Source organism: Cebus imitator, unplaced genomic scaffold (genome assembly GCF_001604975.1).
Source record: "Cebus imitator isolate Cc_AM_T3 unplaced genomic scaffold, Cebus_imitator-1.0 Scaffold10, whole genome shotgun sequence".
Lineage (NCBI taxonomy): Eukaryota > Metazoa > Chordata > Mammalia > Primates > Cebidae > Cebus > Cebus imitator.
This window is the reverse complement of record NW_016107325.1, coordinates 6,024,378-6,045,874: the sequence shown is the minus strand read 5'-3', so window position 1 is coordinate 6,045,874 and position 21,497 is coordinate 6,024,378. Positions and strand designations below refer to the sequence as shown.

Genomic DNA, 21,497 nt, shown 5'->3' with positions numbered 1-21,497 from the left:
CTTAAGAAACCTTTCAAATGACTATCAGATATATCTTCAGCCAAGGAATCACTTGGGAGGACCAATGAGCCACCAATAAGTCTCCAAAATACAATATTTTCTTGATGTGTTAACTTATCCTCTCCAAGCACTCCAGTGCTAAGTAAATGATAGGAAAATATAAATAAAAATTTGCCATGTATTTAATCTTTAAAAGTTTTCATTGTTTCAAAAACCCAATGAAATAATGATTCTTAAGTGAAATTTTCTGATAAACTTAGCTAGCATTAAAATGCAATCTTGGCTTATTTCACTTAACATAATGACCTCCAGTTTCATCCATGTTGTTGCAAATGACAAGATTTCATAAATAATATTCCATTGTGTATGTATACTACATTTTCTTCATCAATTCATCTGTGGTTGGACACTTAGGTTGATTCCATATCTTGGCTATTGTGAAATGCTACAATAAACATGGGAATTCAGATATCTCTTCAATATACTGATTTCCTTTCTTTTAGATATATGCTCAGCAGTGGAATTGGGTCATATGGTAGTTCTATTTTGAGAAATTTCCACACTACTTTCCATAGTGGCTGCACTACTTGTGTTTCTACTTACAGTGTACAAGCATTACCCTTTCTCTGCATCCTGGCCAGCGTCCATTATTTTTTGTCTTTTGGTAAAGCCATTTTAAATGGGGTGAGAGATGATATCTCATTGTGGTTTTGATGTGCATATCTCTGATGATTTCATGTTCATATGTGGGAGCTAAAACTGTGGATCTTATGGGGGTAGAGAATAGAATGGTGGTTATAAGAAGCTAGGAAGGGTAAAAGGTAGGGGGATAAACAGAAGTTGGTTAATGGATACAAAATAGATAGAAGGAATAAGTTCTATTATTCACTGTTATAGTAGGGAGATTATAGTCAACCATAACTTACTGCATATTTCAACCTAACTAGAAGAGAAGGATTGAAATGTTCTCAATGAAAAGAAATGTTTGAGGTGACGGATATCCCAATTACCCTGATGTGATCATTACAGTTGTGTGCTTTGATCAAAATATCAAATATATTCCAAAATATGTACAACTATTATATATCAATTGAAATTATTTTAAAATTTTTAATAAAAATAAATAATAATAAATTAAAGAATAAAGCAAGAAATGAATAATAAATAAATAATAAAATCAGTGTGCAGTGAAAAAATGCAATTTTGGCAACACTACAATTGTACTTAAAGTGATAGTTATGAAAGCTAAAGACAAGTTTTGTCTTTTTAAATTCTAACATAGACAGGTTCACAGATCATAAATAAATATGATTGTTAAGAGCAAAAAACACCTAAAAGAAAAAACTAAAAATTCTCAAAACTCATCCTTTATTTTTCAAAAGGACTCATATGTCGTGGTTAAAAGCACAGGCTATGGAGACAGACTACTAATTTCAAAAACTGGTTTTGACCTTGGGCTCTGTATATATGCTTTCTGTCTCAGTTTTCTCAAATGTAAAATGATGATAACCTTAGAGGGATTGTTGTGCAGGGATTAAATGTCATTATTACATGTGAAGCAGGTAGCGTACTGCCTGTCATAGAGTAATTGCTGAATATATGTTTGCTACTATCATTCTTAAAAAGACTGACTTGTGATAGTATAAAAAATAAAGAACTGTATAAAATAAAATTATAAAATAATTAAACTGAATCAGACACAAAATATATGGTTGAGCCGTAGTTTCCAAGATCTGAGGATAAGAGTGTAGACACAACAGAGCTAGTAGAGCAAAACATGCTATAAAAATTCAGTGCTATAACGCAGGTTTTATATTCCAATGCCTTTGGAGTCAAATACTGACTAAATCTTGGATTCACCAATTAGTAACCATGAGCAAGTTGCTTGAGCTTCCAGCCTTCAGTTTTCTCATCTGTAAAATACAGTTAATACTGTTTTTACCTCATAAAGTTATTTTGAAAGTTAAAAAGACAGTATATATAAGGCAATCAACATAGTCTAGCATATATAAGTTCAATACATGATATTTTTATTATTATTATCATCTTCACTATTAAGAGAAGAGCCAATGGATCATTTAAAAAGTTGATAAGCTAACTGTAGAAGAGAAAGTGCATAACGGAGGATGATCAGTTCCTTCCCTTTTCCACATCCAATGGCCATTTCTCTATCCTCATTATTTTCAACATTGGCAACATTTGCCTCAGAATCCTAGCCTACAGAAATTACTGAATAAATGTGATGGCTATACAAATGACTGCCTAGTTACAAAATCCAATAATCCCTTTTAAGTCTTATTTTCAACCTGTCCAAAACCACCATCACTAGATAAAACTCTACAGGTTTCCTCATCTAGTATTCGATAATCTCCATAACTGATTCTGACAGATCTTTCCAATGTCATCAACCACTATTCACTTTTATTTGTCAGATACTCTGCCTAAACCCAATAGCTCACCATTCCCAATAATCATTCCGTGTTTTAAGGCCTCTAGCTTTGTTCATGCTATTACATCTGATCTCGGTTCAGCTCTTAGTGCTGCCATTTAATAACCCTGGGACATTTTACCAGTTACAAAATTTCTGTGGACCTCAGTTTCCCTGTCAGTATAGTGTAGATAATAACAGTTTCTATCTATATAGTGTTTTTGGAAAAATTAGATGAACTAAAATTATAAGTGCTTAATTCATAAAGTGCCTCAAATCCAGGAAATAGCAAGTACTTAATAAACGTTCCTGTTATTAGAATGCAGGCCTCTCTCCTTCATCTCCATGGTTTTAAATCCTATTTATCCATTAAAATTTAACAAAGAACATCTTCCATGAAACCTCCGTTAATTACATGCTTTTGGTTTTAACTCCCTTTCTCATAGCTCTTTTTTTTTTTTTAATTGTATTTGGGCTCTGGGTTACATGTGCATGTCCCACATCCTGCAGAATTGATGCATAGGTATATACATGCCACCGTAGTTTGCTGTCTCCATTCGGCCCCCCCGAATCCTGTCACTTATATCAGGCATTTCTCCTGGTGTTAGCCTTTCCCATCCTCCCCTCCCCCTGCAGTCTTCCCTTCCCCTCCTCTCCACCTCCCCCCGGCGACCTAGCCCTGTGAGTGTTGTTCCCGTCTCTCTGCCCAAGAATTCTCATTTTTCATCACCCGCCTATGAGTGAAAACATGCAGTGTTTGGTTTTTTATTCTTGTGTCAGTTTGCTGAGAATGATGGTTTCTAGGTTCATCCATGTCTCTACAAAGGACACAAACTCATCATTTTTTATGGCTGCATAGTATTCCATGGTGTATATGTGCCACATTTTTTTTTTCTCCCTGTAACTTTAACTTCCTGACTACTCTGAAATATTTTCACTGTCTTTTAGGCTTAATCTTGTCTTTCAGTTACAATTATTAAGATCCTTAAGGCAAAGCATATGTATGATTCACTTTCATATTATCCCATCATACCTAATAAATATATTGGCAAGATTTGAACTTAATATGTCCTTAAACTATGTTGTGAATCATTAAAACTGTCTGTTGGGGGGGTTAGGGGAGGGACAGTGGGGAGTGGGGAGATTGGGGAGAGATAACATGGGGAGAAATGCCAGATATAGGTGACAGGGGAGATGGAGGCAACAAACTACCTTGTCATTTATGTACCTATGCAACAATCCTGCATGATCTGCATCTGTACCCCAGAAACTAAAGTACAATTTTTTTTAAAAGGCATTTTTCAGGCCACTAAAGTTACCTTTCTATGTTGGATGGCTACTTCAAAACTCAAACATATTTCTCTTGTTTGAGTCACCTTTGAAGCTACTCTTATGGTAAATAAAAGAATAATTTCAAAGGTGACTCAAACAAGAGAAATATAATAAATGTCAGGTAGCCATGTAGCTACTATCACTAAACATTTGTTCCATTGAATTATTTTTCTCTTTAGTGTTTATAGTTGTAGAATGTAGGAATTAGCCTATTAAAATGCTCTTAAATTTAATGAAAGAATGTTTCTTAAGCCTGACTGTAAATAGAGCTATAATAATTTTAAAGATTCTTAATCTTGAGAAGATATACTATAAATAGCCTAAGGAATGAGAGCACAAAAATGTAAGTGCAATGGCGATTCTAGCAACAGAATTTGTAACAGCACAAAATTGGGAAGCCTCTAAATGCTAATCAATAAATGTTTTGTTAAACATAAATGATTATAAATATGTAGGATAAAGTATTCAAAGAACTACAGAGAAGAGTTGATATCAGTGTAATTTTAGACTGAGGGGATGACCAAGGAGAATTTATCTCTAAAATCATACCTCCTGAAGGACAAAAATGCAACAGTATGCAAAAATTCAAGAAAATAAAAATTTAAAATTATTCTTTTCTTTCCTTCCAAGAACAACTAGTACTGGGTATATAAAAGTAAATTAAGTGGTATGAATGAAACATGAATAAAAAAAGTTGATTGGTAAATATTTAAAATTAATGCTAATTACATGTTTGCTAAAAATCAGTTTCAGTCCATGGCACAGGACAGAAAACTTCAGAAACACAGAACAAAGGAAGATCAAAAACCATTTTCTCCTTTATTCAATTGACTCTAGGGATACTTAATTTTTCTCTGTATTATAAAGTTATAATATCTATCCAGTCAATAGTTTGTTGAACTCCAAGTATCTTTGGAGGAAAAGAAGTAATTACTACATCATATTCAGATATACAAATATTTATGCTTAGTCACAATTACATATTCAGTCTTTTTTGTTTATAGATACCTCGACAATTAAATGGAGTATTGAAATTTAGCTTAAGGTCCTAATAACTTTGACTATGAAACACAAAGATATTTTAAAAATTTAATGTTAACATACTAAGAATTTTTAAATAATCTATCTCAATATCATTAACATCTAGCAGTAATTTTAAACTAAAATAATAACGAGCGAAGGGGATGTGTTAATATTTCTTCCAAAGATAATTCTGCAATTTTATCTTCTGTTGACTAATGTTTACCATTTCAATTTAAAATTGGGTTAAGGTTTAAAGCTTGTTTTAAATTAATTAGGTGAACTAGCAACTGTTCAAAGAATAAATCAAACAAGAATCTGAATTATTCTGTCCATTAGCCTCAAACAAAATAGGTTTTTATGCCCTTATGTTTCTCCACTAAAGCCTTGATCCTTGCCAAGTTAGGGAGTTTTTTTCTTGTTACTTCTAAATTCCTCTTTTTAAATATGTACAGTATATATAGAAACAGAATGGCTTATTCCTTTTTTTTAAAACAATCTGGTGTAGTTTCTGAATTTCATTCATTAAACATTTTATCGTGTTTCTGCTTTAACATTGTGAGGTTTAAAGGAAGTAAAATATTGTCTTGGCCTTAGACAACATAAAGTATGTCTAGGGAAAAAAAATACCTATGCGTAAATAATAGCACAAACGTGTGAGCTATACAGGCAAGTTTTAAGGGAGTTAAGGTGTCTGAATCCTTATGGAGGTCTTCCATCATTAATCTCTAAATTGAAATAATTTGTTCCTCTGACCTTACAATTTTGATTTATTTATAGTAAGCAACTATGATATCAGGTCATAAATAATAAATGATATGTCTCAAAGTCAAACATGTTCTCAACAAAATAATTGTAGAATAAAGGCAAAGTGACTAATAAAAAGAGGCTGTCACCTGGAAAAGTCAGCTGTCTCTCAAGAGACCTCAATGATTGGCATTACTTTTGTAAATATACCAAGTTTTGAGCATTTCTCTTAAACTTGCACACTAAGAAATACAATTTTGATATCTGCACTCCCATGTTTATTACAGCATTATTCATAATGGCCATGATATTGAAACAACCTAAGCATACATGGATGTATAAATGGATTGAGAAAATGTGGCATATATATAAACAATAGGATATTCTTTAGCCTTAAAAAAGAAGGAAATCCTGCCATTTGGGACAACATAAATAAACCTGAAGGGCATTTTGCTAAGTAAAATAAGCCAAATAAAGAGAAACAAATACTGTACATATTACTTATATGTTGAATCTTAAAAAAAAAAAAAAAGGTTGAATTTGTAAAAACAGAGTAGAATGGCGGTTGCCAGAGGCTGAGGGGTAGGGAAAATGAGGAGATGTTTGTCAAATGGTACAAACTTTGATTTTTCATTTATTTGTTAATTAAACTCAATAGAACAGAAAAAACTAAAAGCCAGATATAGTCAAAATTGAAAAATGCTGCAAATCTTTGCTGAATGAGATCTTGTTACAAGCACAGTTGGCCCACAGATTTCTAGGAAGTAAACAACAGTTTACACCTGAAATTTCAGATCCATACTTTATCACTTTTATTTTGTCATTTTGAGGATATGTGTTCTCATTGTTCAACACCTGCCTATGAGTAAGAACATGCAGTGTTTGGTTTTCTGTTATTGTGGCAGTTTGCTGAGAATGATGATTTCTAGATTCATACATGTCCCTGCAAAGGGCATTAACTCATCCTTTTTATGGCTGCATAGTATTCCATGGTGTATACGTGCCACATTTTCTTTATCCAGTCTATCACTGATGGGCATATAGGTTGGTTAAGAAGTTTTATAATTTAGGGGCCATCTAAATGTATGTAAAATTCATAACAGAATTTAAAGTAATACCACTCGACCTTGCCTTTTTCTCCAGTTCTGAATCACATTTTCATCTGCCTTTGAAATAAAAGGGAACATGGCAATCATCCATGAAACACTGCTTATTATTTCAATTTAAGCAACCTGAAAATAAATAACTGCCTTTTTACATTGTTAAAAACAATACCATTTCTTTTTTTTTTTTTTTTTTTTTTTTTTTTTTTGCTTACCATGATTTGTTAATTTATGATATATGGATAATAAGGCTGGTAACTCCTCTCCAGTACACCACCATGGAAAGTCAAATTGTAATGAAAATTGGTTTATCAAATGTAGCATCAAACTTGGATGAGTTAGTTAAGTTTTAAACATTTGATTATGTAAGTAAAAATATCCCATCTATATCTAGGTAAGTCATCGGAAGTGTTAGATCGAGTGTTCAATGCCCTACATTGGACTTGATAAATACTGCCATCATTTGCCCCTGCGACCTGCCTTTATCTATGCTGTCCTGGCTGCTGACAATTCCTCCACCTAATTGAAGAGTCTTTCATTAACAGTGTTAACACTCAAAATCATTTTATTAAACTATTTTAGGCTTCGAGTCATTTTGTCTCTTTAAAACAATATTTTACATTACGTGTTAGGTACTGACTTTTCAGTTCTCTTAAAATACTTGGGGTGAAACTCACAATAACAACATTCTATAATAATGCAGACAAGGAATACTACTCTTACAATAAAGTGAAGCAAATATGCTCAACAATCAAAATTTCAGCCCATAGAAAAAGCTTTACAATGTTTAATAGTCCTATATATTTTTCTTTGAATAACTATCTAATTTTATATTTCTACATACCTACATAAAATTTTTTAATCTCTTAAAAATGCTAGTTTATAGGGCCGGGCGCGGTGGCTCACGCCTGTAATCCCAGCACTTTGGGAGGCCGAGGTGGGTGGATCACGAGGTGAAGAGATCGAGACCATCCTGGTCAACATGGTGAAACCCCGACTCTACTAAAAACACAAAAAAATTAGCTGGGCATGGTGGCGCGTGCCTGTAATCCCAGCTACTCAAGAGGCTGAGGCAGGAGAATTGCCTGAATCCAGGAGGCGGAGGTTGCGGTGAGCCGAGATCGTGCCATTGCACTCCAGCCTGGGTAACAAGAGCAAAACTCCATCTCAAAAAAAAAAAAAAAAAAAAAAAATGCTAGTTTATAAAAAGGCAGAAGATCATATAGCCATTCTAATGTGTGTAACCACATGCTTACAAGTCCCTCTCTTCTGGAATGTTCTTTCCACAGGATCCACTGCTCTTTTTCTTTCTTTTCTTTAAGAAGAATTTGTCTTATCTCCTAAATGAAAATTTCCCCAACTTCCCTCAACCTACGTGACTAATTTATCCTCTCTGAAGCTCCATATTATTAACCTCATTCATTTGACATATAGCCTACACCACTTACATGGACACCTTTCTTTCTTTCTATGTACATGACCTCCTAATGCATAACATTTTATTTGAGCTTCTATTATGCCCGTTTACCACTTACAAACTTGTTTTATAACATTCATGTATGTTTTAACCTGTAAATTCCTCAAGAAAATGTATTTCTAACTTGCATATATAAACATTCAACAAATGTTTACTGAACAAAAGAATGGAAGGCTTGTCTCCTCTATGAGATTATATCCTCTATAAGATTTTGCACTCCTTAGGGCAGAAACTATGTTTTATGCTTCTTTAAAATTATAGAATTGAGTGCATAAGAGCTCAATAATACTTATTTACTTTAAAAAATAATGACAATATTAATTTTTAATTTTTGTGGGTACATGTAGTTGTATATATTTACGGGGTACATGAGATGTTTTGATACAAGCACACAATTCAGAATAATCACATTTCAAAAAACGGGCTATCCATCCCATCAAGCATTTATTTTATGTGTTACAAACAATCCAATTATACTCTTCTAGTTATTTTTAAAGTACATTTAAATTATTTTGACTATAGTCATTCTGTTGTGCTATCAAAAACTAGGTCTTATTTATTCTTCCTATTTTTTTTGTACCCATTAAACATCACCACCCCCACTACACCCTCCACCTACCCTTCCCAGCCTCTGATAACTATCCTTCTACTCTCTATCTCCACATGTTCAAGACAATATTAAATTTTATAGCCATGGGAACACAGTGTCTAATTTTCTAAATTAAATTCAAAACTTTCTCTAAGGAATACAACTGTTGCGTTAAATTTCTGTATATGTGCTTTTGATTTTCTTGATGTACAATGAAAGTTTGTACTTGTATCTCACTGTATCATATTTGACTGTAGAAATTAAAGCACAATTTAGAATATATGTATGTATCTGTAGGTACATATATAGTCTCTATATGCATATGGAAATCAAATTAATATAGACATAATTTGGTTATCACCACTTTCAAATTTCTTTTTTTCTTACTATTGTTTTACTATATTATAAACATAATTTGGTTATCACCACTTTCAAATTTCTTTTTTTCTTACTATTGTTTTACTTTAAGTTCTGGGATACATGCCCAGGACATGCAGGTTTATTACACAGGTAAATGTGTGCCAAGGTGATTTGCTGCAACTATCAACCCATCACCTAGGTATTAAGCCCAGTATGCAATAGCTATTTTTCCTGATGCTCTCCCTCCCTCGACACCTTACCACAGGTCCCCTTTCTGTATCCATGTGTTCTCATTGTTCAGCTCTCATTTAAAAGTGAGAACATGTGGTTTTTGGTTTTCTGTTCCTGCCTTAGTTTAATGAGGAGGCTTCCAGCTCTAACCCTGTCCCTGCAAAGAGTGTGATCGCTTTCCTTTTTATGGCTACATAGTATTCATATATATATATATATATATATATACCACATTTTCTTTATCCAGTCTATCATTGGTGGGCATTTAGGTTGATTCCATGTCTTTGCTATTGTGAATAGTGCTGCAATGAACATATGCAGGCATATATCTTTATAAAGAATTATTTATATTCCTTTGGGTACATAGCCAGTAATGGGATTGCTGGGTCAAATGGTATTTCTGGTTCTAGGTCTTTAAGGAATTGCCACACCATCTTCCACAATGGTTAAACTAATTTACATTCCACTAAAAGTGTAAAAGTGTTCCTATATCTCTACAGTCTCGCCAGCATCTGTTGTTTCTTGACTTTTTAATAATCACTATTCTGACTGGCATGAGATGGTATCTCACTGTGATTCTGATTTGCATTTCTCTGACTATCAGTGATGTTGCGCTTTTATTTATATGCTTGTTGACCACATAAATGTCTTCTTTTGAGAAGTGTCTGTTCATGTCCTTTGCCCACTTTTTAATGGAGTTGTTTGTTTTTTTCCCTTGTAAATTTGTTTAAGTTCCTCTGGATATCAGACCTTTGCCAGATGAATAGATTGCAAAACTTTTCTCCTATTCTGTCAGATATCTGTTCGCTCTGATGGCAGTTTCTTTTTTTGTGCAGAACCACTTTGAATTTCAGTTTTATTAAAAAAATCATTCTATGGTACTGATCCTAGATCTTTCTATATACAAATAGCACCTGCTATAGATAAAAGTACACCAAATAAGCAAGCAAGGTTCTATATGATTGAACTTAGGCATAGAACAGATGGATTGGGCAAGCTCACACACTGTGATTTTAGAAGACACAGGAGAATTGCCAACAGTGCCTGAAATTTTCAGTATAAGCTGTTTATTCTGTAAGAACCCTGAATTATTTTACTGCATTAAAAAATTATGTATCTTAAGCGAAACTTTTAAATTCATTTTGAAGACTGGTATATGCCATGAATCCACTATTTTATTTAGAGAACAGAAAAGTTCTGAGGAGGCTGAGAGTCTGGTATGTTCAGGCAGAGTATGTCAAAGGAGAATCTGAATGAAGAATGTGAATGAAAATGCACCAAAAGGAAAGGTGAAAGGTCAAATGATATATTTGTTTTGCTTCATGATTTTTCCAAGAGCCTGCTGTGCTTATTGCATTGTTGTCTTGCCCAGTAAAGTGTTGATTTTACTAGTAAAAAATGTTGGTGCCCAAAAGCATTAATAGAAAATATAACATCTAGATAGATCTTATTTCTTTAAAGGCTACGGTTTCTAAATATTAATTACATTAAGTACAGCCTCACTTAATGACAGGGACATGTTCTGAGAAATGTGTTCTTAGGCAATTTTGTCATGATGCAACATTATAGAGTGTACTTAAACCTGGAAGGGATAGCCTACGACACACCTATGCTATATAACCTGTTGCTCCTAAGCTACAAACTTGTTCAGCATGTTACTGTACTGAATATTGTATGCAACTGTAACACAATGGTAAGTATTTGTGAATCCAAATTTGTCTAATCATTAAAAATGTACAGTAAAAATATATATAAATAGTGATACAGCTATATAGGGCACTTGCTGTGAATGGAGCTCACAGGACTGGAAGTTGCTCTGGGTGAGTCAGTGAGTGGTGAGTGAATGTGAAGGTCTAGGACATTATTGTATACTATACTGCTGTAGACTTCATAAGCACACACAATACACTTAGGCTACAATAAATTTATTATTTGTTTGTTTGTTTATTTGTTTGTTTATTTATAGACGGAGTCTTGCTCTGTCACCAGACTGGAGTGCAGTGGCACAATCTTGGCTCACGGCAACCTCCACCTTCTAGGTTCAAGAGATTCCCCTGCCTCAGCCTCCCAAGTAGTTGGAACTACAGATGCGTGCCACAATGCCCAGCTAGTTTTTGTCTTTTAGTAGAGACAGTGTTTCACATGTTGGCCAGGATGGTCTCAATCTCCTGACCTTGTGCTCCCAAAGTGCTAAGTTTACAGGCGTGAGCCACCGCACCTGGCAAACCCTTTCTTTCTTAACCTCAGCTTACAATATTACTTTACAAACATTTTACTTTTTTTTAACTTGATTCTTTTGTAATAAAACTTAGCTTAAAACACAAACACATTGTACAGCTGTACCAATATATTTTTAATCTTTACATCCTTATCCTATAATCTTTTTCCTGTTTTTAAAAATTTTTGTTCTTTTTTACATTTTACTTTTTTACTTTTTAGCAGGCATGAGCCACTGTACCCAGCTAACCCTATCTTTCTTAAACTTAGCTTACAATTTTACTTTATAAATATTTTAATTTTTTAACTTTTTAATTCTTTTGTAATAACACTTAGTTTAAAACACAAACACATTGTACAGCTGTACCAATATATTTTTAATGTTTATATCCTTATCCTACAATCTTTTTTTTGTTTAGAAATGTTTGTTCTTTGTTACTTTTTACATGTTACTTTTTACATTTTTTTTTAAATTTTTTCTGCTAAGAACTAAGGCACAAACATACACATTAGCCTGGGCCAAAACAGGGTCAGATCACCAAGACATCATCAGGTAACAGGAATTTTTCAGCTGCATTACAATCTTATGGAACCACTGTGGTATACACAGTCCTTCAATAACTGAAACATTTGTTATATGGCACATGACTGTAATAGAAAATCAATAATCTGTGGTAGGACAACCATTATACTTACTTTCATGATTTTCCCACTAATAAAAGCCAACTATCAAATCACATTAGCTAAATTGTGACTATAAGCTATTCTTTACTTGTAAATGGAAGACTAAAGAAAGGACATAAAGGCACCAAAAGAGATGACTTTAATTAATTCCTCTCCAATAAAAATGATATTCCTTAGCATTAAAGAAATATTTCTGAAACAATTTTTTGAAATATAGTATTATGAAACTGTTTTACCTAACAAATTTAGAGAATAAACAAGTAAAATAATGTAATAGTTGTGTTCTTAACCATCAAACCTCAGGGAGTACTAATGCATTTCATACTGTACCCAAGAGATGTATTTAGACTCCATTTGCGTCAATAACTTTACAATATTTTCATCGGAAAAATATTTTTAATTATTCTACACCAAAAAAATAAAATATTCTTTCTTCAAGGTTATAAAGTTACAGTATTGTAAGAGATGTCAAGAGGTTATTAAGTCAAATGATCCTGTCTCAGTCAAGATTTAACACCTAAACCTTCTAAAACAGATTTTTCTATCCCATAAAGAGTTTTTCTTTGGTAACACTTTTAATATGTTCTTTGAAATTTAAAAAAGTCTAAGTAATTTCCTAAGTAATTCTTTTACTATAATTTAACCCCATTTCCTTTTATTCTTATCACTGAATAAAACATATTTACATTGTTATTTATGTGTGAACCTAGAAAGCTGAACATTACCTGCCATGTGTCTTAATGTGTATACATTTATACTAGTCCATTCTCACACTGCTATGAAGACATACCTGAGACTGGATAATTTATAAAGAAAGGAGGTTTAATTGACTCACAGTTCTGCATGGCTGGGGAGGCCTCAGGAAACCTACAATCATGGCAGAAGGCACCTCTTTTCAGGGTGGCAGGAAAGAGAACGAGTACAGCAGGGGAAATGCCAGACGCTTATAAAACCATCAGATCTCCACTCACTATCACAAGAGCATCATGGGGGAAACCGCCCCCATGATTCAATTATCTCCACCTGGTTCTGCCTTTGACACATGGGGATTATTATAATTCAAGCAGATTTGAGTAAGGACACAGAGCCAAAATGAATCAATATTGCTTAACAAATGTCCACAAGACAGTTTCTCCGGAAACAGTGTAGAATAGAAAGAAAAACCAGTGAAATCAGGAAAGACTATATTAAAGTTTTAAATTGTTTTAATTGAGTTAATTATGTCAATTAAAATGAAAAACACCGGCTGAATTACTCTGATTGTTCTATTTTATAAATCCAAGACATTATTTTTAAATTATGCATTTTTCTAACTCCTAAAATAATACTTGTTTATTACAGAAAGCATAGAAAACACAAAAAGTACAGAGAAAAAAACCTCACCTGAAGTTTTAACACATTCAGAATGCCACTGCATATATTTTAATATTATGTCCCTTCAATATTTAAATACATACACAGAGTCATAATATATATACTTGTAACTTTTTTTCCACTTAGCAATTCATCATGCACATGTTCTGATACCTTTTTGAAAAGTCTTCTTAAGGCTGGACATGATATCTCACACCTGTAATCCCAGCACTTTGGAAGGCCCATCACCTGAGGTTAGGAGTTAAGAACAGCTTGGCCAACATGGTGAAACCCCATCTCTACTTAAAATTTAAAAATTAGCTGGGCGTGGTAGTGAATGCCTGTAGTACAGCTACTCAGGAGGCTGAAGCAGGAGAATCGCTTGAACCTGAGAGGCAGAGGTTGCAGTGAACCGAGATCACACCACTGCACTCCAGCCTGGGCAACAGAGCAAGACTCCACTTCAAAAAAAAGGAAAGAAAAAGAAAAAATTAATAATCAAAAAATTGGGCAACTAGCAGCCCTTGAGGCTGCTCTGCCTATGGAGTAGCTATTCTCTTACACCTTTACTTTCTTAATAAACTTGCTGTTGCTTTGCAAATAAATAAGTAAAACAATTAAAAAAAAAAGTCTTCTACACCTAATGTCAATGGCAGGGCACCAATCTATTATAAAGGCATATCTATTAATTTTTTTCCCCATTTATTTATTTTATTGCATTTTAGGTTTTGGGGTACATGTGAAGAACATGCAAAATTGTTGCATAGGTACACATGTGGCAGTGTGATTTGCTGCCTTCCTCCCCATCACCTACATCTGGCATTTCTCCCCTTGCTATCTCTCCCCAGCTCCCCACTCCCCACCGTCCCTCCCCTATTTCCCTCCAACTGACCCCAGTGTGTAGTGCTCCCCTCCCTGTGTCCATGTGCTCTCATTGTTCACCACCCGCCTATGAGTGAGAACATGCGGTGTTTGATCTTCTGCTCTTCTGTCAGTTTGCCGAGAATGATGGTTTCCAGGTTCATCCATGTCCCTACAAAGGACACAAACTCATCGTTTTTGATGGCTGCATAATATTCTATGGTGTATATGTGCCACATTTTCCCTATCCAGTCTATCGTCAATGGGCATTTGGGTTGGTTCCAGGTCTTTGCTATTGTAAACAGTGCTGCAATAAACATTCGTGTGCACGTGTCCTTACAGTAGAACGATTTGTAATCCTTTGGATATATACCCAGTAATGGGATTGCTGGGTCAAATATAATTTCTATTTCTAGGTCCTTGAGGAATTGCCACACTGTCTTCCACAATGGTTGAACTAATTTACACTCCCACCAACACTGCAAAAGTGTTCCTATTTCTCCACATCCTCTCCAGCATCTGTTGTCTCCAGATTTTTTAATGATGGACATTCTAACTGTCGTGAGATGGTATCTCAATGTTGTTTTGATTTGCATTTCTCTGATGACCAGTGATGATGAGCATTTTTTCATATGTTTGTTGGCCTCATGTATGTCTTCTTTTGTAAAGTGTCTGTTCATATCCTTTGCCCACTTTTGAATGGGCTTGTTAGTTTTTTTTCTTGTAAATCTGTTTTAGTTCTTTGTAAATTCTGGATATCAGCCCTTTGTCAGATGGGTAAACTGCAAAAATTTTTTCCCATTCTGTTGGTTGCCGATTCACTCGAATGACTGTTTCTTTTAATTAACCATCATGAATTCTAATATTTTTCTGCTGTAATCAATGCTGTAATATAGCTCCCATATATAATTTTGTCCAGACTTCTGATTATTTGTTTCCTTTGAATGAATTACTGGAAGTAAAATTTATCTGACATAAGAAATTGATACTCCCCGTACATATTGCCAAACTCCCCTTTAGCGCCTCTATAGTTTGTTCATTTAGATAAATCAAAAATTCTCACTTGAGATCTTGTTTATTAATTATTAGTAAACTAAAAAAAAGAGAAAGAATACCTAGCCATTCAGCTTTTCAGCTGACCCCAGCCCCCAGCCAGTCCCAGATAACTGCAACCACACACGAGAACCCACAGTAACAGTCAAAAGCCATACAGATAAACCAAACCCAGACTGCAAAATGATGAGCAGATAAAATGTTTGTAAGCCATTAATTTTAGGGTGGTTTGTCATGCAGCTGTAGATAAACAAAACAGCATCTCACTGAACTCAAATCCTGTAAAATTCCATTTATGTGTCATCATCACAATTTTAACACCTAAAAGTTGAATTCATTTGCCTTACCATTCAAGTTCCACCTTGAAAGAGTTAACTTCCCTTTACCTGCAATACTTACTATTCTCATAAGCATAGAGCTTTAAAAACGTAATGCATACCCACTGATTTGATGATACACTGGAACTAAACATTTACTAATATCAAAGGATATTAGTAAATGTTAGAACAAAATACTTCCACAGGCAAGTAATGTTTTTAAAACTCTGGATTAAATGAAATTATAAACATGTCTTTACTACTAGATTTCTCTGAGACTTCGCTATTGAGCTTGTTAAAATTCAAGAGAGGGATATAAAATAAATATATCCCAAACATACTCAACATGGAATCCTTTTTCCATAAAGTATTTGGTGGGACCAGTATTTTATAAAATACATTTTGGGACTGCCATATTTGGAAAATAGACAAAGTAAGGATGAGTTACATATTAAAGTCACGAAAAAGGAAGAGAAATCTGATTGTCCCTGAAGGTCTTCATTTTCTCAAAAGTCAAAATACATTTTTAAATGTATACTGTACTTTAATAAAAAGTAGAGAAAATAGAAATATAAACTCAAGGCAGAGAGAAGGACAGATATGACAATACTAAGAACAAACAGCATGAATTGTAGAGGATTGTGTCACATAATTTCATCATCCGATTTTCCCTCAATTAGGTTTGCATTCCAGGAAGAAAAGTACAGAAATTGAAAAGTGGAAGGAAGAGCCACAGTGATTACATCAGAAGATTAAAATGTGAGAAAGCTTAGTATATTAGTAAAGAGAGTGTTTAAAGAGGTCTAAATGTCCTGCAGATGAAACAAGGAGTTATATGTGGTCAGAAGGTGTTAATTGAGTTCAGTAATTCCTTAGGGCAGGAATCGTGTAAAGCTAAGGCACTTGTTCAGTGAGTATAGTAATACGAGGGCAAAATTACTAAATTTTTGACCTAAGAAAAGGTTACCCATGTGTTGGAACATAGAAATTTAGGATTAGAAAATATATATTAATTAAAAGTATACTGAATTAAAATTCAGAAGACCTGGAAGTATCTAGCCATGTTTCATTAGCTAAGTCACTTAATATTTCTGGCCTTGGATCCTCATCTCCAAAATGAATATCAACTGTATATTCCCGTCTGGTTTCAAAATTCTGTGAGTCTCTGATTCTAGCTGGATGAATGCCACATGATGATTAAGTTTTTCACAGTGCATGGTTGATGCGAAATTGTGACAATGAGGAATTATGAGTCATGAGCATGAATGTTTGCAGCCAACTTCAGGGAAAGGAAGATTGAGAGTCCATTATGTTCTCTAGGTTAGTTATAAATGGATTCAGGTGGATAGTAAGTGATAATGAGAATTTGAAGTAAGTGGCATTGACTTCAAGCAAGATGAAAAAGAGAGAAGGTTGCCATTTGATATTCTTTAAGTTACATTGGGTAAGCCAGTACTTCCTGTCTTCTTGCTGAACTTAGGAAAGTCAAATTGAAGTTATGTCTCATTTATTGCTTAGTCATATTAATTTGTCCTTTAAGATGTTACTTGTATCTATCTCTTCCTCTGTAACTGCACTGTTATTACTATTGCCTGAATTCTCATCCTCTCAACTAGGTTACTATGAAAGCCTTCTATTTGATCTCTCTAACTCTAGCCTTTCCTCTAAAATTCGTTCTGCAGACTGCTATTAAAAAATATTCCTTGTTTATTTCCTAATATATACATATATAAAAATAATCCATTGTATACAATTTATACATAATTTTTATTTGTAAATTATGCTTTAATAAAGCTGGAAGAATACATTAATAAATAATACATCAAAAATACTTCTTAAAACTTGCTTTCATCGCATTACCCCCTTATCCAAACCTATAATGACGACCTCTTGCCATCCATATCAAGCTTAAAACTCTATCAGACTCTCAAGGTCCTCCATTATCTGACCTCATCCCACTTTTCAGCCTTTACTCCCATATTCTTTGACATAAACTAGCCATTCCAGTCCAGTACTTCCAACACAGGCCATCTTTCCCCCACCCCCTACCCCACTTACCTCTCCTATTCGCTGTACACACAATGTTAATTCCCATCTCCATGGTTTTGCTGTATGTTCTACCTCTTGGAAATACTTTATCCTATCCTGCTGATCTACTACAATCCTTTACATATACCAGCAGATGGCTTAAATTCCAGCTTATCTAAATATTTACTTACTATTATGAATGACAGCAACCTTGCACTTAATAAGTTCACAGTCCAGTAGAGAAAATGAATAAGTGAATCAACAACTACAACACTCTGTGGCCAGAACACATATGGTCTGTCAGAGCACAGAGAAGAAGCATTTGACCAGACATAGATGGTGGATCAGAAATGGTTTCCTAGATGAAGTGAACCTCCATCCAGGTCTTTATGGAAAATAAATACAAAGGGAAACACCATATGCAAAAACATGACATATCTTAGTGGATTCAGAGAAATGGAAGTAATTCAAGGTATATAAAAAAATTGCATGTACACTTGTGAGAGGTGGCAAGGTGTAATGTTAGAAATATAGGCCAGGGCTACAGTATTACAAAGTCCTAGGTGACATGCAGAAGAGTTTGATTTTGACCCCAAAACAATGGGAAAAAGTTGAAAAATTTAAACAGTAGAGTGACTACAAGTGACAAGACCTAGCCTTCAGGAAGAATATTCTGATAAAATAATGAATAAAAGAGAACTCAAAATAAAAGCAAAGAAGCCGATAGAAAGGCAGTTTAATATAGTATGTACACACACACACACACACGTTGACATACAATTGAGGTAAGAAAATAAAATAAATGTAGATTCCAGAGATTTAGAAAGCAGAAATGACAGCATATAGTGACTAATTCAACATGAGAAATTGAGGAAAAGAATCTTTAAAAGTAATCTGAAGAACACTAAGTTCAATTCCTTCTTCCTACACTACTTACAGTTTATTACATAGGACCCAGCACTTACAGGTCATCATGTAATTTTGAATTGTTAATTTAATGTACACTGTTTTCATCTCCCTAAACAGACTGTACAATCATTGAGGGCAAGGACTAGGCTTCCACTTTTACCTTTTGCATCCTTTCCATCACTAAGTACACTACTAAGTACTTAGCAAGTGTTAGTAAATATTTACTAAATAAAAAGAGTTTGTGCTCCGTAAGCAAAATATGATTTGTTACCTTATACTATGGGCCAGCACAAAGTGCATTTGGATACATTAAACACAATAAGCTTGAAATAAGTATTTGTTGAACTAAAAAACAAGTGCATGAGTCTTAAAATCTCTCCTGTGCACAAAATATCCATCAGTAAACACTGGAATGACTAAAACTTAAGATGGACAATTCCAAAGTCTAGGAAGTATATGGAGCAACTGGAATTCTCATAGATTACTGGTGAGAAAGTAAATTGATAAATCCACTTTGGAAAACTGTTGGGCAGTAGGTACTAAACTAAAATGTATTCACATCCTAACAATTTCATTCCTAGTTATATACCCAAAATAAAGGCTTCTCATGTTTATTAAAAAGAAATGTTTGAGAATTTTCATATTGGTTTCATTCATAACAGCCAAAAATGGAAATAATCCAATGTCCATTGATAGTAAAATAGACAAATACATAAATTGTGGTATGTTCATTTAATAAAATACTACTTAGAAAAAAGAGTAAACCAATCCATGCAAGAACATGGATGAATCTCACAGACATGATGATACGCAAAAGATGTCAGACACTAGAGTTCATACATATTATTTCAATGTATATGAAACTCAAGAAGAGGTAAAACTAATCTATGGTGATAGACACTAGAACAATGGTTATCTATAGGTGAAGAAGGTCATTGACTAGAAAGAAGTATGGAAGAGTATTTTAGGGTGTTGAAAAAGTTGTATGCCTTGATCAGAGTGATGGTTACATAGGCATATGTATATGTAAACATTTGCATGTTGTACACATAAGATTAATGCACCTTGTGTATGTATAATATAAGTCAATAAAAGTTTTTAAAATATCTGTGTCCTCTCTCACTTTGGCACTAATAAAAACAACTTTTTCTATGCTTATTTAAAACCATTACTGAGGGGAACTGATGAGCATTCAGCTTCATGTGTATAGTACTTACACTCTATAAATGGCAAAAATGACCAAGTTTTTAAGGAGGCAAAGCATTTTATTTATCTCTTAGAAGATATTCATGAGTCTTCTGAGTTCAAATGCAATGCTCTATTCTTGTTTTGTACCTTGTCACCTCCCAACTTCCCAGGCTTATTATCTAAGCCAATCATCCAGACTAGGACAGTTTTGGGTCCTCAGAGGAATTCATTTGGGCCTAAAGGAAGTCAGGTTATGAGGAAAGATATGTCTGTCTAAAATTAACATTTAAAATGCACAGTGAAAAAAGATAAAAGCAAGAAAATGGGGCGGGTGAAAATAATGGGCAAAAAAGGCCTCCTATCTAAGCTTTCAGAAGTTGACAGACCCCATGAGCACAGTAGATGAAGACAGGAAGGACCATGTGATTTCAGGATATACCTCTTGTTCCCCCTGTGGTCTATTGCCTCTTCTTTAAGTATCATTGTACTGACAAGGTAAGAATCGTAGACAGAAAAGTCCCATGTGCCACTGTGAAACTGTCCAGGTTCATTGCTGACCATGTCATTCACTAGCTGTGCCAAATCTTGCTGCCACTTAACTCTCTATGTACCGGTTTTATCATATATAAAATAAATATAGTAATAGAACCTATCACATGGCTTATTTTGAAGATTAAGTGAGCTAACTGATGTTAAGCCCTAAGACAGACACTTGTACATAATAAGTGCTTGATAAATGCTACCTCCTACTACTTGACCAAAAACTTAGAGAAATTCTGAGAAAACTCCCTGAGTGTCTTCCCAATCCATAATGAACTGAATATTTCAAGGGAACATTCTGTAGCAGTATGTTCTTGAAAAATATTCTGTAGCTCAAGAACAAGATATCTCATAAAGTATATTTGCAATAGTTTTCCAGTGTTCTGCAAAGCACCAGCCTCATCAAATAGTAATAGATATTTGTCTTAATCCATTTGTGTTGCTATAAAAGGATACCTGAGGCTGGATGAGTCATAAAATTTTACATATATATATATAAAGAAAAGAGGTTTATTTGGCTCATGGTTCTGCAGGCTGTACAAGAAGCACCATCTGTTTCCGATGAGGCATTCAGGCTGCTTTCACTCATGGTGGAAGGCAAGGGGAGCCACATGTGCTCACACAGTGAGGGAGGGACCGAGAGAGAGGGGAAGACATGTCAGGTTCTTTTCAGCAAACAAGAAAACTAAGAGAAAGAACTCACTCACTTCCAAGAGAATGGTACCAAGCTATTCATGAAGGATCCACCCAAACTACCCAAGCACCACCTATCAGGCACCACTTCCAACACTGGGGATCAAATTTTAGCATAAGACATGGCAGGGCCAAACAAACCATATCGAAACCATTGTAATATTACATATATTTTAAATTGTGTAATCAAATAAACAAAACTGTTACTATAGAGCTTCTCAGAGCCTTTAATAGGCTAAGAGGTGATATATTTATACCATGTACCCAGAATCACCATACCTAGCACACCCTGGAGGGTACCATTTACATAGAACTGCAAACATGAGTGTAGAGCATGACAGCCCTGCATTTTCTTTTTTTTTTTTTT

General features: G+C 34.3%; 1 protein-coding gene across 6 annotated transcripts in view; it reads right to left on the bottom strand.

Moving 5' to 3' along the window:
- Positions 1–21,497, bottom strand: part of SLC4A10 (solute carrier family 4 member 10) — a 364,848-nt gene that overhangs the window by 287,838 nt on the left and 55,513 nt on the right. The window lies entirely within an intron of this gene.